The sequence below is a fragment of the Taeniopygia guttata genome, chromosome 2 (genome assembly GCF_048771995.1).
Source record: "Taeniopygia guttata chromosome 2, bTaeGut7.mat, whole genome shotgun sequence".
Classification (NCBI taxonomy): Eukaryota; Metazoa; Chordata; class Aves; order Passeriformes; family Estrildidae; genus Taeniopygia; species Taeniopygia guttata.
The window spans coordinates 93,533,760-93,550,897 of record NC_133026.1 but is presented as its reverse complement, the minus strand read 5'-3'; the positions used below and the strand labels follow the sequence as shown (position 1 = coordinate 93,550,897).

The window sequence follows — 17,138 nt, the reverse complement described above, 5'->3', positions numbered from 1 at the left end:
TCATGCCATTCCAGAAGAATATAAAAGAGACGCTTTGGGATTTTGAAGAAAAAATTCACAACAGTATGTCTTTACTTTTTTTTTTCCCTTCAACCAAGACATCTTTTGCCGGAGTCCTTTATCTAGAGCTTTGTATACATATTTTTAATCCTATACAAAAATGATAGGATGTCAAGAAGGATCTATAATAACACCATTTTTTTTATTTCACTTCAAAGACTTGGCAATTTCTGATCCATGTGACATTCACACTCCTTCAGGGTCAAACAACATCTTGCAGCCTTCATAAAATGATTAAATATTTTAAACAGCTCCTGCTTATACCTCCATCGCCCCTCGAGACTGATACTGTTATCGTTTTTGTCAAAGCCAGTTTCCATCCGCATTTGTCATTCCTGCTTGCATTTATGAGTTATCAATCGCCACGTCAAAATGCAAAATAACTGATGTTCTCTGGGCGGGATTGGATGGTCTATCTGGGGCTTTTAATCAATGCTGATTTTTATTTTCCATACCCATACATAAATCTTTACCATTCTGGGCCACATATAATGCGTTTGTACAAAACGCAGTGACAGAAGCAGTAGTTATATTATCAAACATTATACCTCGGGGCTAACTGAGTATCAAGGGCTTTCAAAAGGGAACATTGGGAATTACTGTGCAGGAGAGATGGCTGCAGGAGAGAATATAAGGGATTGGTTGTTGCCATTTATAAATCAACATCATGCAAGCTAATCCTTCTCACTTAAATGCAGCCCAAATACTTTTCCCGATACTCTGAAACTCAGCCCTATCTATTTTTTTTAAAGCTTGCATAATGCACACGAACAATGGTTATATGCATTTTCTTATTTCTTGAACTTTTCCCTAGGGATGTATATAGAAACCATGCTGCCGTGTTGTTTTTTCTCCCCAAGGCCTAGAAGCCAGTAAATATCCCCTTTTTAATCATACCTGAATTATTAGAACTCTCTCCACCCCCATTTCTTTTTTGTCTGAGCCACTATAATAAAAGGGAATGTGTTTCATTCATTAAAAAGGGTATCTGCCTTGTTTATTCAATGAAGATTGCAGTCAGCTATAGGAGTGGCTCATCGCCCATTCAAAGCAGGCTCCAAGGGCCAGGGCAGGCAGAGTTTGGAGTCAGGATTGCAGAGGAGCTGAGTGCTGGGTTCCCTGGGAAAACGAGGCACCACTGCAAGAGAGCAAAGGTGAGGGGAAATATTCTGCCTCCTTTGTAGGGACATCTGTGTGTGCTGCATGGAGTACGTCCTTGCCAACTGAAATTCCTTTCTAGCTGGAAATTTGTCCATATTGCTAATGGCAATAATATTGTTACCAGTGTTGAACTAAACTGTTTGAGAATGAGAGACACTTTCAGACTCAAGGGGGGAAAGTTGCAGGGAGTAATCACGCCTGTGAAGTTCTTCCTTCCTGCTTTCAGTGCCGGTAAGTCTGAACTGAAACCTTGATAACATCTGTGAGATAAGGGGCTGTAAGTGGTGAGCAGTCTCTTTTCCTCCTCTTTTGTAACTAAGTTTTCTGCCATGGGACCAAAACCTTTTTATCAAGTTTTCAGCAAAACATTTTTCTGAATAATCCACTTCTATTATGTGGTTTTCCCTATTGTGTACATAGGCTTAAAGAAAACATGTTTATAAGCCTTTTTTTACTGAACTGCTAAAGGACAGTCACTCTGGGTATCTTCTGCAGGAAGGTTACCAAAAATTCTCTCTACTACAGACTAATACGTTTTATTCTTCATTAACTAGGACAAACAGGAGAGTCTTTGAATTGCAGCCCTACTATCTCAGGAGTCATCCTATTTTATGTTTGTGACAAACTACAGTGTTTGTACTATGGCAAAATAACCTTGATCATACATTCCTGCTCTGCGTCAGGGTCAAAGTGTAATGCAAAAATTAGGTTAAGAGGACTAGAAGAAAGGTCTCTGACAACCCTTTGGGAGCTCAGCATTACCAACCACTATTTTCCAATGTCTGTAAAAGTTTTCCAGGGGAAAAAAAAAAAAACATAGACAATACTGTACCATATTGAAGCATAAGAGGCACCAAGGGCCAAAGTTTATTCTGTTAATTTTTCTGAATATCTATGCCAAACCCATGAAGTACCTATATGCAAATCCCTGTTGCACAGTGTTCAATTGTTCTCATTTTGCTCTTCAAGTATGAGTGAAATACTATTGTCCTTACTCCCCAAGCTGCCTTCAGAGCAGCTCACTTCTCACAGTGAGCAAACTCAATTCTCTACCTCCTGATGCTGGAGTTAGAAGACCCTGTGATGAGTGAGGAGAGCATTCTCATCATCTCTGGGATAGGAAATGCTGAACTGAAAAAGTAACAACAACCAAAAACCTTGTACCTGCAAATGGGTCTGTAGCCACAAACATCTCTCTGAGGGTTTGGAGAGAAGAAAGCCAAAATGAAGACTAAAACATGGTTTGAAGACTAATAGTTTATATAGCTATGAGTTGTACAATAATTAATTACACATGGTGTTTTAATTAAGAGAGGGGGGGTTATCTTTTCTCTAAGCTTCAAGAGGAACCCTTACTGGTGTCCTCCTTCAATCTTAATGAATCAAACTCCCTGTGATAATGATACAACAACGATGCACTACCTCAGTCAAGTTTTAGACTCTCATATAGCAAAGTACCAGAATGTTGGCCTACTTGCCTTGAAGGATGAAAAAATAGCCCTCCTACAGCACCAACACATTTTTTACCTCATACTAGTTAGTTTGAAGCTGACTTCAGACATGAGAGTGCTTTTATTGGTGTAATTGAAGGGAGTTTTTGTCAATACATGCTTTTCCAAAGCAGGACCCAAAGACCTGCACCCTTGATGAGAATGTGGAAAGACTTGTGTAAAACTTAATGAGGTCCAATCTGGAAGAAGTAGCCTTGCTGATCTGGTGGTGTGCATAGGGTAAGCTTACGTCAACCTTTTATCTTCATATCTGCTCTATAGGTAAGGTTCAGATTAGATATTAGAAAATAAATTTTGACTGAAGGAGTGGTCAGGCCTTGGAATAATTTGATCAGGGATGTGGTGGAGTCACCACCTCTGGAATTGTAAGAAGTGTCTGGCTGTGGCACTTGGGGATATGCTTTAAGCGTGATTATGTTGGTGCTGGGTTGATGGTTAGGCAAAATGATCTTGAAGTTATCTTCCAACATTTATAATTCTGAGATTCTATACCTCAGTGTGCAGACAGTTTTCTGTATGATACCCAGGAGATCTGGAGCCCCAACAGGTTTTTTTGGTGATGGCTGTCCTTGGTAAACCCACTGTCTGGTGGATCTGCAGTTACTACAATTTTCTGCATCTGTGCTGTATCAAAGTCCCCTTCCAAGGCTGTTGGTCAGCCAAGAGCTAGAAGATGCAATTTCAGGTTTGGGCTTTCCTTTTTGTATGGCAGCAAAACAGCTCTGCTAGATTACCAGGAGTGTGATGTCAGCAGAAATCTCTGCTTTTGCAGGTGGTGAGGCATCTTACTTAGAGTGTGTCCAATGGTGCATCTGAAACTGTTCTATAGGTGAGAGGGAATCCAGGAGATAGTTCTTCCTCCAGGAATGTGTGCAGAGGACTTTGGTTTTGGGCTGGTCGTGAACTCTCCACTTGATATCTACCTTTACCCATTATATGGCCTTGTCTGTGCCATCCAGCTTCTTTCCAGCTCTATGCTCTAAGAGACTGAAAGGAAACTATCACACTTACGACTCAAATCTAGTGCCTCAAATAATTTTGAATAGGACACTGACTCATGTAGCCTTGCTGAAGTCAATGGGGTAATTTGTATAATATGAACAATTTGGTGTGAATAAAAATACATGAATAAAGCCTCTATTTTGCTTGGATTCCTGGTGATGAGGCTTGTTTGACCTGAGCAGTCAGCCCTCATTTTTAATTCCAGTTTAGACTCTGCAGATGTAGTTAAATTCTCTTGGTTCTCCTGTTTCTGCTGATGGTTGGGATCATCAATATTTTGGATCTAATTTTGTTTGTAATGTATTTTATCTGGCAGATGTGTCTCCTGCACTCTTCTCTGGCTTGCCTGGATGAGTGGGTGGTTCTCTGACTCTTGGCATTCATTGATTTTTTTTTTTTAAACTTCTCCTTTTGGCTTCCCATCCTCTGCAGTGGAAGTCACATTAAATTCACTTTAAATAGCTTCTCTCAGTTTTGGCCTTCAAAAAAGATGGATTATTCTGAATAGTTTTAGTTATAAAGTGCATTTTCTTTCCCATAGGATTCTGAGTAGCAAATTTCCATGTGTGTCAGAGACCAGCAATGTTGCTAGGCTTCTGGGACCCTTTGGAAAATAAAGACAAAGCTCTCACTAATCACCTTTATATCTATCTGTGGAACTTGCTTTTGAGTCACTAATCTGCAGATGTTACCTAATGCTTAGAGTTTGCTGTTTTAATAGTTGAAAGTAGTATCCAGTGGAAAAATAACGTGAAGCTTCCCCCCATCTCTCCTTCTGCCAGATTCATCTACCTCAGTGGGAATTATACCTTAGTTTTACCAGTGGAATCAACTTTATCTTTTACAAGTATATGGTTTGTTGGTGCTGAAGGCATGAAGGGTTAAACAAAAGATCTTGTCTTTCATTATCACTGCTCAAATTAATTACGAACCTAAATTTCCCAGGATTTGTCAGTCCATCCATCTTGAGGAAAATATGCCAGCACCACTGAATTTGCATGGTTACTACAGGCTTCTACCAGGACAAAAATAAATCGACCTTCAGACATGTTCTTTACCGTGTCAAGTCAGAATTTTCTCCTCCACCTTGGCCACTCCTAAAATAATGAGTGTCAAAACTTCCAGGAAGTCTTTGCAGAAGAAACTGAGATTTCACAAAAATATTCTTTGCTCATGCTTCTGAGTTAAGTAGTAATAAAGATGCTCTACCCTAAGTCTTTTAGGCACAGGAAATTTATAAACAGAATGAGACAGAGGTTTACTTCTTTAAAATTAAGTAAGGATTCTCATTGCTAGATTATCAGCAATTTCGCTAAAATGTGTAAAATGACAAGGGTTTGTTTTTATCAAAGAAAATGTTCCATCTTGGGTCATTTTTCAGTGGCTATAAATATAGGCATACTATCAATATCTAATCTGAATAGCTGTTCTTGCTAGAGGACACAGTGCTTAAAGTGCTTTGTTTTCTGATCCCACTCACTCCCACAGATTAGTTCTTGTGGTGTGAAAACCTCACAGATTTTAAGGTCCTCTATTTAAAGGCCAACCCTCTGTGTCCACCCAGCACCCTCCATCCTGCCTAATGCATGCTTGTAGATTAGGGGGGGACCTTCACTGTGCCTCCTTGGGGAGAAATGTGACTTACTCCAGGGTATCATTCCTCTGTGCCATACCTGTCCAAATTGTGCCGTGTCCCCGATGCTTTTTCCCAGGCAGAGCTCTGCCTGTTGCAGGGTGTTTGACATTGTCAGGTTCATGAAGAAAATTAGTAAACCTTACATGTCTTACCCATTTGGGAAGAATAACAGAGTCTCCAGAGATTACACCATGGCCAGAATAATGGTTCTGTATTTAGCCTTTTGGGACTTTTCAGTTCCATAATAAGAAAAAGGACAATTATATGGCCTCAGCAGCCAAGGCAGGGTCTCATGATTCCTTCTGCTATGTGACTGAAAGAAGAGGCCTGAATAAGCCACTAACTCTACTACATGAGTCTTAGTGGGATAGGGAAAGAGAAGACTGGCACTGACTTGGTTCTCTGAAGAGGTCTCAGCTTAATTGCTTTACTTGTTTAAATTTAAAATATCAAATACTTACAAAATAAGAATGGTAACACAACCAGAAATTTCTGCTGTATAACAGAATATGAAAGATATTTTCTGGATTGAGTGATGCAACTCTAAATTGGGGGGTAGATTGACTTTTGTCTTTCCTTTTAATTATTGTATATTTTCCCCCCAAAAAATCACTCATTTAGCCTAAAAATAGCTATTAATTTGCTATCAAAATAAGAGGCTTGTAAGTTGGTTGATTCAAATAATTAAAAACCTATGATTTCCCTGAGCTTAATCCATATAAGTAAGAACAGAATTAAAGTAAAATTCAGGTCACTAGGAAAAATAATTTTCTTTCCAGTGGGGTCAGGACAACATATTTTGATGCATTATCCTTCAGTGAGATGAAATGTCATAGCACCATTAATTTTTGTTGATCTAAAAAAATCATCATTTAATGTTCAGATCCAAAGTGTCTGAAAACAAACTAGCATAAGGCAGGTCTGAGTGCTGGAGAGTTAGTACATGGGTGATCATTTTGAAAACACCTCCTTTGCAGGAGAAAGAGTTGCCAACATCACATTCCTGGGCAGAATTTACCATGGAAAACTGGCAACATGTAATATGTGACAATTACAGTTAATTTTATTTGAGAGTGTCAGAATCAGCACCTGGAAGGTCACAAGGACCTTACCAATATTTAAGTGAAGAAATACATTGCTGTTAAAAAAAAAGGTCCAAAGATCTTAAAACTTTAAATATGAAAAATGGAGAGCGTAAAAAAGCAATATGGGAGAACTGCAGAGAGGAGGAAGAGACTGTGGAAGTAGTCTGTGGACAGGACTAAGGTAAGGTGAAATAAGCCTGATAAATGTGGAAGTGTCGATAGCAAGCAAACAGAAGATAGCCTGGTATGTCTATATATGTGTATGTGTTGGAGGATTTAAAAAAGATCCAAGTGAATGCAGAAGCTTGGTAAATCAAGTAACTTTTGGTCACATACTTTACAACTCTGAATCTGAACTACACGCAGATACTGTTACAGACCACTGAGAGTCTGACTATCAGGAAATACTCATGGCTCTATTTCATGGTTCTAGGAACATCTCTTAATGGAACATAGTTAACAAGAAAAAACAGCAGTTTCTGAACAGCTTGTGTTCCTAGACTTCCATTCTGAATATATACATTCTTTCATTACCTGCAGAAAGATGACGAACAAGTCCAACCCAAAGTTTCTCCACAACACAGCAGATAGATACCTTTTTTTTTTTTTTCCCTGAAATGAATGAAAAGGTATGTATGATTTTTAACCTTATTATAATTAGGGGAGTTTGGTGTCGCTGACAAGAAATATCTCCTTCTAGCTTTAAGTGTGGGGAGCAGGGGGAAGCAGCCAACTGCATTTGGGCACCAGAGTGATAGGAGCAATGAGACATTTAAAATAAAATAAAAACCCTGTGTTATGACAAGTGACTAAAACCCACAAATGAATGCAGAAATCTGCTATTTAATGTAGTGTATGCTGATATTTAAGCAGGTTTATATCTGTCAAACAAGCCTCTTTTCTAAGACTGGCACAGACTGTTCTGCGTTTGGTTTCCAGAATCAGCAAATTACATTGGCAGAACAAAGCTGTCATATTTGGTGGTATTTTGTTACATCCATTATCTCACTTAAGTTTAGACATCTCTTAGCAAAATCAGATCCCACTTAAAGACTGCCTTATTTTGCAACATTAAACAAAGTGACAGGCTGCTTAAAAAAAAAAAAGTTCATTAGCAAGCAATGAGTTGGTGGAAAAACTGCACTGCTGTTTCAGATATGAAGAATGAAAGCATGAAATGCTGTAACCTTTCCACAGCAGGCCAAGAGCATACATCAAGACTGTATTTGACTAAACAAGGGTATTAAATGGCTTCAATAAACAGAATTAAATGGAATGAAAAAAATTGAGGATACTTTGGGTTTGATTAAGGAGGTGTTACCTCAAGACCTGCTTGGAAGGGGCGGTACCATGCACCACTTATGTCTCAGTAGTAACACAAATAGGTCAGTCATAAATAGTAATATTGGAAAGACTTTTCCAGCCAGAAGATAGTAGATATACAGCAAAACACCCCTGCATATCCCTGCACACCCCTGTCTTTGAAAAGGAAGGTCATAGCATAGTGTAGTGTTTCTTTTTTTTTTTTTTTTCTGAGCCTGCTAAGTGGTCAGCTTATCCTGAGAAGTGAAATTTGGTTTTAATTCAGTCTTCAGAAGGATAAAAAACTAGCTGCTATTCTGCAATTAGAGTCTGAGGGTAATGTTGGTGAGTTGCCACACTCTGGTTCAAGTACAGACCAGAGTGATAGAGCCATTTGGTTTTGAAACAGCTTCCCATTTTCTTGTCATCTTCTTGTTTATGTCCTTGTGTCATGGTTTGACATGGAAGTGAACTTTCTCAGGAAGTTGGGGTCAAACCAATCAGTGGTCAGGTTTGGATATCGGCACCTGGAGTGACCACTGAAGGCTGGACACACCTCTGAGAACACAGAGGTTAAAAGCAAGAACTCCCAGTAGAACTGTCTCTTTGGCTCCGGTCATCAAAGGAAGCAGACTCTCCTCTGCCCAGCCATGGGCTGGGTGTAGGAGGGGAAGCCATGAGGCCTGGAGAGGTAGACCAGGGGTGAAGGGTCTGGAACTGAGCCAGCTCCTGTGGATGGAAGTGTGGAGAAAATCTGAGATGTCTTTGTTCCCCCTCCCCACTCCCCGCCCCAGAGGGAAAGAGACAGACAGTCTGAAGGCACCTGGAAGTTTGCCGGCAGAGGAGAAGGAGAAGGGGGGAGAAGGTGCCCAGCCATGGGAGAAGGAGTCCTGGGCCAAAATTTCAGCTGTCCAGGGGGTCTGGGACTTTAACCCTTTCCTGGGAAATGAAAGCTTTATGAAATATTACTCGTCCTTGGTTTGAAAGAGAAGAGAGACAGTCTGGGACCTGAGATGTTAGGAAAAGGATCCTAGGTGGGAGGAGATGGTGGAGTGGCTTTTGGCCAGACTTTTCTTGTTAGCCATAGACAGAACCAATTTCTCCTGCAACAGAGACTGCATTTTTAGGGGGGTGCAATGGTGAGCCAAGAGACCTGTTTCAGCAACTACCAGCACAGGAGTGGAGTGAACAGAGAAAAGCTGAGGAGGGTGTGGGGATGCCCTCTGTCTTCAGGAAGAAGAAGATCGCTGCTTGCACCCTTGGCCCCAGGGGAGGAGGAAAACTGGGGGAACTGTGGTCCCAAAATGAGAAACTGAACTGTTGTTTTTTTGGTCCTTGGCAAAGCTCCTTAAAGGAGCCCTGTGAGAAATCTGTCCATGTACAGTGGTGAAAGCACTGTGACACGGAAAGGAGAGTGTCACACTGGCAGATTTTCTCCAGGCAGTGCCATGTGTGATGTGGAAACACAAGAGATGGCAATTATGTTTTCTGGGGGTCACTGTCTATGGTGCAAGGGAGACTCCTCTCTCCTTGATGGATTGAGCATTGATTATCTGAAGGGTGATGACTTGAATGAGGGTCCAACTTGTGTCTCACTGTGGTTTGTTGGAGTTGAGGTGGGGGGAGGAGGAATGTTTTGGAAAGTTTTCATTCTGGATTTAGTGTGTCTTTTATCATAGTAGTAGCTTTATAAAGTTCTTTCTCCTTTATTTCTAAGCTTGGGCCTTCTCTGCTCTGTTCCTGATCGCATCTCACAGCACTTATTTGGGAAGGTGCATTTTCATGGGGACACTGGCATTGCGCCAGTGTCAAACCATGACACCTTGTAATAACAGACATGTCCTGGTCTGGCAATGGGGGATAAGGCACCTACAACACAGGGGAAGTGACAAGAATCAAGAACACCTTTCTGAGCTGGAGATAGAGTGTCACAGACACCTTTCTCCTCAGCTGCATTGCAAACATTCTGGCTGTAATAAGCCTGTCTGTAATAAGTGGTCTGTAGAGCAGCTGAGGAAACATGGGATTCATCATGGGGGTAAAAGACATAATGTGCCCCTAGGGGAAGGTACTACCAAATTCAGATGGTTCTGCAAGGCCAACAGTATCCCAGCACAGCCAAGGGCCTTTACCAGGACCTGTCTTATGTGCAGATAAAGCTTCCTTCCATGGCAGCTAACACTGAGGGAAGCAGGAGCCTAAGCATAGATAGCTTTATCTTGGTCACTAATCAGAGTTTTTAACCTCTTAAGATAAGAAGTCTTTGAAAAAATTTACTGAGTGCTCAAAAAAGGTTCATTTCTATGTTCTTCTATTGTTTGCACCCTAAACGGTACAAGGATTTTCATGGACCCATAATTACAGGGCTTGGGGATGACCTGTGTTTTCTGGTGTTTTGAATTCATTTCAGCTGCAATAACACAGATGAGAAAAGAATTTGCTAGCCAGCGCTACCATTTTATCAAAATTCTCCCTTTGGGGTGTTCTCTGAAAAAGCGAGACTTGTGTTTACCAATGAACATTATACAGCTCCCTCTGTTGCCCCATTCACATGCATATAGACAGTTTGTGTCTACTGAGGTGACCAGATGATCTAGAGCTCACTAAAACAGTTAATAAAGATATTTCAAAGATTTGAACTGAGCACATTTGCAAATGCCAGCTAAAAACCATGCTTGGGTGTGTGCATGTTTATGCACACACATGTTTATTAAGAGGGGCAGGAGAGAGAAGTTGCTTTTTTCAGAATGTGAATAATGTCATCGTTGATTTAATTAGCAAATTCTAGATGTGCTGACAAAGGAAATTTTCTTGGGAGATGCACTGTGTTGTGTCAGTGGTCTAAATGAATAGGCTGAGCTGAGTTCATGGTAATAACAGATGAACAACACAACTCACCAAACCTCAAACAGTGCATAAATCAATTTGCTGGGAATTAACCACTTGCTTTAAAATTAGGGGTTACTTGACAGGGTTTCAGTGATTAGGTTGTCAGGGACCTGTATTTCTAGCTGGGATTTATCTTTCATGATATAAGTATATCCCCTTACAGGCAACCGAGTGAGTAGGGATAGCAATCCAATGCACCAGGCTAGTTAGGCAGCACGGCTTTATTCTTTGTAAGTACTAGGAGGCATTTGGAGGTGGACAAAGGAGGGCAGAACAGGGACACTTATCAAAAAGAAAATGTGCTGGCTTTGTGAACTACTAATAATGCCCAGGATATTAGTAGGAGAACTGTGAATGAGGGGAAGCATTTCAGAATCCCTGTGCATCACATGGCCCTTCTGTGCAATAAGGAGCTTAACAGTTTGTTAAATGAGATGCCGAAAAATGTTCAATTATACAGAGAAATTAATGAAAAGCAGTAAGCCATTTGGAGGTCACTTCATCTTCTCAAAGTTGAACATTCGTGTGGTACACACAGCCAGGGCCACCATTTTTATGATTAAACTTATATTCCCATATACTTCAAACAATGGCAGATGGAAGACAGAGCAGTGAGACTAGGTACATATGGTAAAAGCGGGGCAGAGGGGGAGGTATGGGACAGACGAAGCGAAGGATCACAGGCTCTGATGGACAAATCAGAATGCAAAAGATCAAAAAAATGTTCATAGAAATTGGCCTAGGAAATACCAGGTGTCATCTGTCAGGTCTATTTATTGCAGCAGTCCTGCCTTATTTTACTTAGACAGTAGGGAATGTCTATCCCCCTCATTCTCCTTTTACTGGTGATGTCTTTCACTGCTCAGGTACACTTGTTTTCAGGTAGGTTTTCTGATTGTTTCTCAAACAGCATTGCAGAATGATTATCCAGGCAGTTCCAGTGGTGTATTCCAGTTAGTATGGTCTCCTTTTCGGTTGGTTCACAGCTTGAATCCCCCTTATGGCAACAGCTCCTAGGTCACCTTTCTTTTTCTTTGGACCTATCTCATGTGGTGTGCCAAAGGAAATACTGTACATATATCCTCTATTCAATTTCTGACGGAACCAGGAGTCTAAAACCAGGAATAAAGTTGTAGTGTCTGTTGCTGCACTGGCTCTGGCCTCGGTTTAAATGTGGGAAATGGAAAGATAGAAACTTCCACAGTCTGTAAAATAAAATCTGGCAAGCTCAAAAGCAGTTAATGCAAGGCTTTTCAAAGCAGTAGATTGCCACTTGCTTAACATTACCAAAAATGTGGCTGGTAAACATGTGTGCCTTCTTTAGAGCTCCCTTGTCCATCCTGTCATGGAGGGAAGTGTTTTTCTTTAGTTTTTTCCTTCTCTTGTCCTTCCTTTCCATTCTCTGCCTTCCACCAAGCAAATTTGAGCATTTGATGCCTTAGCATTCTTTCTTCTGCTGGAGCTCCTTGTCCCCTCCTCTGCAACTACTTTTTCCTTTTCCCTGTCCATAGCTTCCATCTTACTGTGATGTCTTTCTCATTCCCACTCCCTTCTCACGTGCTGTATGAGTTTCTGCTTTATTTAACATTTCCTGCTGCTTCTGTTTGATCACCTTTGAGAATGCAATAATTACTTCTAGGCATTCTGGGCCCTGGATGTTGTACATGCCTTGATCTCTCACTTCTGCCCTTTCATTTGCAGTAATTCATCCTTAGCTGAGTTGCAGGCGCTCGTTTGCAGTCACTCATTTACCTTCATTTGAACTCAGAGTCCCAGAGCTCTCAGATCAAGCTGGCTGTGCAGGCAACATAGGCAAACCCAAAATCATCCAGGCACTCAAACACACATCTCTTCTGTGGGTTTAACCCTCCAAAATGCAAGAGTGTACTCAATGACTGCCTTAGTAGTGTGATTCCTACCTGAATCCTATGAAAAGTTCCTGAAGTTCCAGCTGGAGGTGTTCCTGTGGATACCAAAGACTAACCAGTGTTGCTCATCTGCAATGCTTCTCATAGCCTCTCTATAAATATATCTTCCCTTGCTGAGCAGGGAGAAATCTACCACCAGCCTGAATGAAGCAGTGGTTACTACAATGAAAGTGGTAAAATCTCCTGGCAAAGCCAGTTGGCACAATCAGGGTCATAAAATCACAACCTTTAAAATCATCCCGAGAGTGGATACATTCTGTACTGCTTTCTGTCCTCGTTATGATCTCTGTCACAAGAACAAGTTATCCCTGAATTTCAGTGTCTGAGATGCTGTCTTCTCATTTTCATCAAATAATCCCTGTTCTTGTGACAAAAGATTGTAAGTAACAGGAACAAAAATGGCCCCAAATGAAGCCATTCTCATGACAAAGACTGTAATGAGAACAGAAAATGGCACAAAATCAATTCATTCTCATGACAACCTTAAGATTGTAATGAGGACAAGAAAAACAGTCTGAAATTTATCAATTCTTGTGACAACCCTGAGACAGTAATGAAAGCAGCAAATGGTATGAAATTGGTCCACTCTCATGATAGACACTGAAACAAAACCAGAAAATAGCAACACGTTTATCCATCCTTTTGACAACCCTGTGAGTGGAACAAGAACAGAAAAGGTTAGGAAAATTAACCCATTCCTGTCACAAACAATCTGATAAGTGTAATAACCAATTGTCCTTTCCAAATGGTATAATTCAGCCATTTGAGCGCTGGCTTCATACTAAACTGGAGTAGTAATTAAGTTTCAGAGTCTTTGGACTCAGCTCACATTTGGTTTAGGTATAAAGTAGCCAGAGTTCATAGAAGCTAAAGAAGGCATGCAAGTTACGGCCACACCCACTGGTCAGAGAAGCTCTGCCTCTCCAGGGTGCATTTTGCCAATGCTGTTTTGACCAGGATCATTTTATTAACTTATTTTCTTTATGTTTATTCCGGGAATCCACAGACCTCAGTTAGTTAAGAGAAACGAATTTTTCATTCCTTGCTTCCATGAGCCAGTGAATGCCATCCCTCTGCAATCATGGATGAGATGATGACATGTGGATGACATCACACATACTTACTTGTATAAAACATCAACAGAGGCAAGTGTACAGGGAGACAGATTTCTCCTCAATTTCTTTGAAGGCAGGCTTGGTTGCATAAAAGAAACTGGGAGATGGCAAAGGAAAATAATGTAAAGGATATGGGTAAAGGCCTAGGGAATACAGTGATTAGTGGATAAAAGATGATCTGGCTGAGTAACTGAATGACTGAAAATTATCAGCAATTGGGAAAAAAACCCCAGAAAAAATTCATTCAGAATTAACAATTAAAAATCAGAAAGGTAGGGGCAGATGGGAATAGGCAAAAATTATTACTGGGATGAGCTCAAATACCAAGGCAGGTATGTGTGTGACATGAAAGAGGAGAAAGCAGGGAGTAAGGAAAGAAAGGTGGATAGCCTGTGGATTGCCAGCTTGTGCAAACAGAAGGAAAAAGACTGAGCAGGAGACTGATGCACTCAACTGCAAATGGCCAACACAGAGAAAGAAGCATCGAAGACTGCAAGCTAAAAAGCAAATTCTCACTGAATACGAGAAATCTGGTTGGGGTGGATGGGGAGAGAGTTTAAAAGGCCTCTGTCTCTTTTTATGTCTTTTTCCAGCAACTCCAGCTTTCTTTTCTACCTGTAGTTAACTGTGAGTGCAAATGATATCATTGAGTTATCTAGCTATCTGACTGCACCCACTAGTCAGTGCTGGAAGGCTAAATCCTATCACTTGCTCCCAGGGTTAATGCACTGGAGAGAATTGTGGGTGCCAAATAGATTCTCATAGAATTGGAGGCTGAGCTGAGGCCAATATAAAAAATACGTCCCAAGCATTTAGCTGGCACTCTCACACCACTTGGATGACATCTGACCTTTGCTTCTGTGCACGTGTGTTTTTGAGCTGCCCAAGCAGAGAGGAAATAATTTTGAAGACTGCTGCTATGAAAGCCAGTATCTCCCTGAGTGGACTGACTGTCCTCTGAAAAAGTGTAAATGCTTAACCTCAGTCAAGTAGGCTCAAAGGGCAACACACTGCACTGCTGGCGGAGAAACAGAGAGGGAGAAAGTGTCAGCATGTACATATGGGAACTATTCCCTGGCTTCCTCTTGGGTTTTTGCTACCTTTTGTATTCACTCTTCAGATTTACAGTCTATTGGCACTTGGCCTTGCTACAGGAAGAGCTCCCATGCAAAAGCACGGATTTCATTATGCTTCCTTTAAAAAAAAAAACGAAACAAAAAAAAAAAAAACCCCAAAACAGGTCTCCACATAAAAAGAGGTCTATCTCTTTAAAAAAATCCAAAAAGAAATCAGTTGTGAGAGTCACTGTTGCCCCAGTGCCAGCTTTGTGCCTTCGACTAATGCGCTTCTCCAGGAACAGTCTTTAAATGAGAAGTTACGGCTGCTTTTCTGATTGAAACAAACTAGTGTTGATTGCTGATCAGCCATCTGTAAAGGAGGGCATCTCAGGAAGGATATGAGCTAATGAAAAAATGGACCTGATTTGAAAGTGTGATGTGCTTCATGCCACAGGCCAGTCTGAGTGGCATGAGATTATATCAGTGCAAGTGAGAGGTAGATTGAGAATAAGTAACTTCTGTCTTAAAGATTAAATGGCAAATTTGCTATTAAATGTGAAAGACATAAAATGGAATTAACGCTTTGAGGGTGTTAGCTGTGGTTATATACACTCTGAAAATGGCACTTCCATCCTGTCACTTGCATTGTCAAACTGCACACTCTTCTCATTGCAGCTCAATTAATACTCATTCAGAAGTATCAATTAAAGAAATGAGAAATGAAGTGTTGATCCTTAACAGCCACCCACACATCACCCACTTCAAAAGCACATTTTGTGTGGCATTACTTCTCCAAATGACCTTTGTAACTGGTAAAATAATATTGATGAAATCATTAGGTTTCTTGGTAACCAATTGATAATTTTCTTGTGGGTTGCTTGGTGCTGATAACATTACCCTTGCTGTAACTAAGAGACAAATGTTGTCATGGAACTGAATGGGGCTCACTGGGCATTCCTGCATTTTATGCCCGAATTTCCCAGTGCACAGTGCATCATATGAGATCCCCAGTGCACAGCTAATCACATGAAAAAACCCCAGAACATTTAAGTTGTAAAGATAGCCATTGCAGGGTTGTTATGTTTTGTCGCATTATGTTGCATCCAGATGTATGCTCTTCCTTTGTGACATGATAGGAAGTGACAGAAGTAAAGGCTCAGTATAGATTTGGATCCAAACTAGGGTGTTAAACAAAACAGACAGAATTTGGATAAATTTTTTTTTTTTTTTTTTTTGCTTGGGACTAAGGCCAAATACAAACTTATCTGTGATATCTCATCAATTTTGAAGTACCCCAAAATCTAACTCTCAAAGTTTAGGGGTCAAATGCACCTTTAAATGTGTCTACTGAGATACAGATGGACTCAGAAGGTTGAGTGAGGTATTTGATTGTATTTCTGAGTTCTCTTTCTACTCCTGATTGATGATCTTTCTTTTTCTTTTGCCAACTGATTCAACCTATTCTTGAAACTCCAGCTCATTCAAATCTCTGTGATAGCTGTGGATGGAGATTACTTTTGCTATGCAACTCCCTTGCATAGCTAGATTTTTAGTCATTTGATTCTTTTTAAAATTTTCTTGAATGCTTTTGATTGTGTGGGTGTTGCTGTACATGCCAGTATGCTTTGTGTCAGTTCTTTTCACTGCTTTGCCATTTATGTTTCGTACCAATTCCTTTCATTGTTATGTGACATTAAATATTTTCCTGCAGGTCTTAAACTCATCAAGCACATTGTTGGGCTGGTTTATTGTTGTTTCATTTTTTTGGGGTTTTTTTCCCTTTCTTAAATTTAGTACACATCACATGAGAAGACTGTAATCCTAGTTTGATCCTACCTCAACAGTAGGAAGGTTTCTTTCTGTGACCTTTGCACTGCTCACAGGCATTCAATTTTGCTGGAAGATGGCCTTGCTAAGTCTATTTAATTTAGTCAAGCCTAAATTAAATGACTGGTGCATATATGCTGCACTTTATTATTATTATTATTGTTATTCATATCACCACCGAGGCAGACTGTCGTAGTTTTCAAACAATAGTGCTTGCAAGTCAAGATTTTCAAAGCTGCTTTAGGGATTCAGTTACCCTACTGCCATGAAGTTATGTGAGGCTGTTTTGAGATTCTCAAGGATAGTGTCTACCCTAGGGAGTGCATAGGAAGAATCTTATGCATGTAATACATGCCTTCCAATGTAGACACCTTGTGGAGGGCACCTGCAAAGAGGTAGCCAGATGAAAATGGGAGGGTTCAACAGTGTCCTGTCAAAAGAAATTATACATTTTGAGGGCTGGATTTTCAAACTCTGCTTATTTTGGTAACACTCTCTTTTTTGATCCAGCCCATCTGGAATGGAGACCTATAGATTGCAGTGATGCCAAAAGCATAAGATATT

General features: G+C 40.5%; 1 long non-coding RNA gene across 1 annotated transcript in view; it reads left to right on the top strand.

The window, feature by feature from the left end:
• The first annotated feature begins 335 nt into the window (after positions 1-335).
• Positions 336-17,138, top strand: part of LOC121469509 (uncharacterized) — a 58,514-nt gene continuing 41,711 nt past the window's right edge. Inside the window, exon 1 of the long non-coding RNA XR_005979626.2 lies at positions 336-1,214. This is a non-coding gene — a long non-coding RNA (uncharacterized lncRNA). The remainder of the gene's footprint in view (positions 1,215-17,138) is intronic.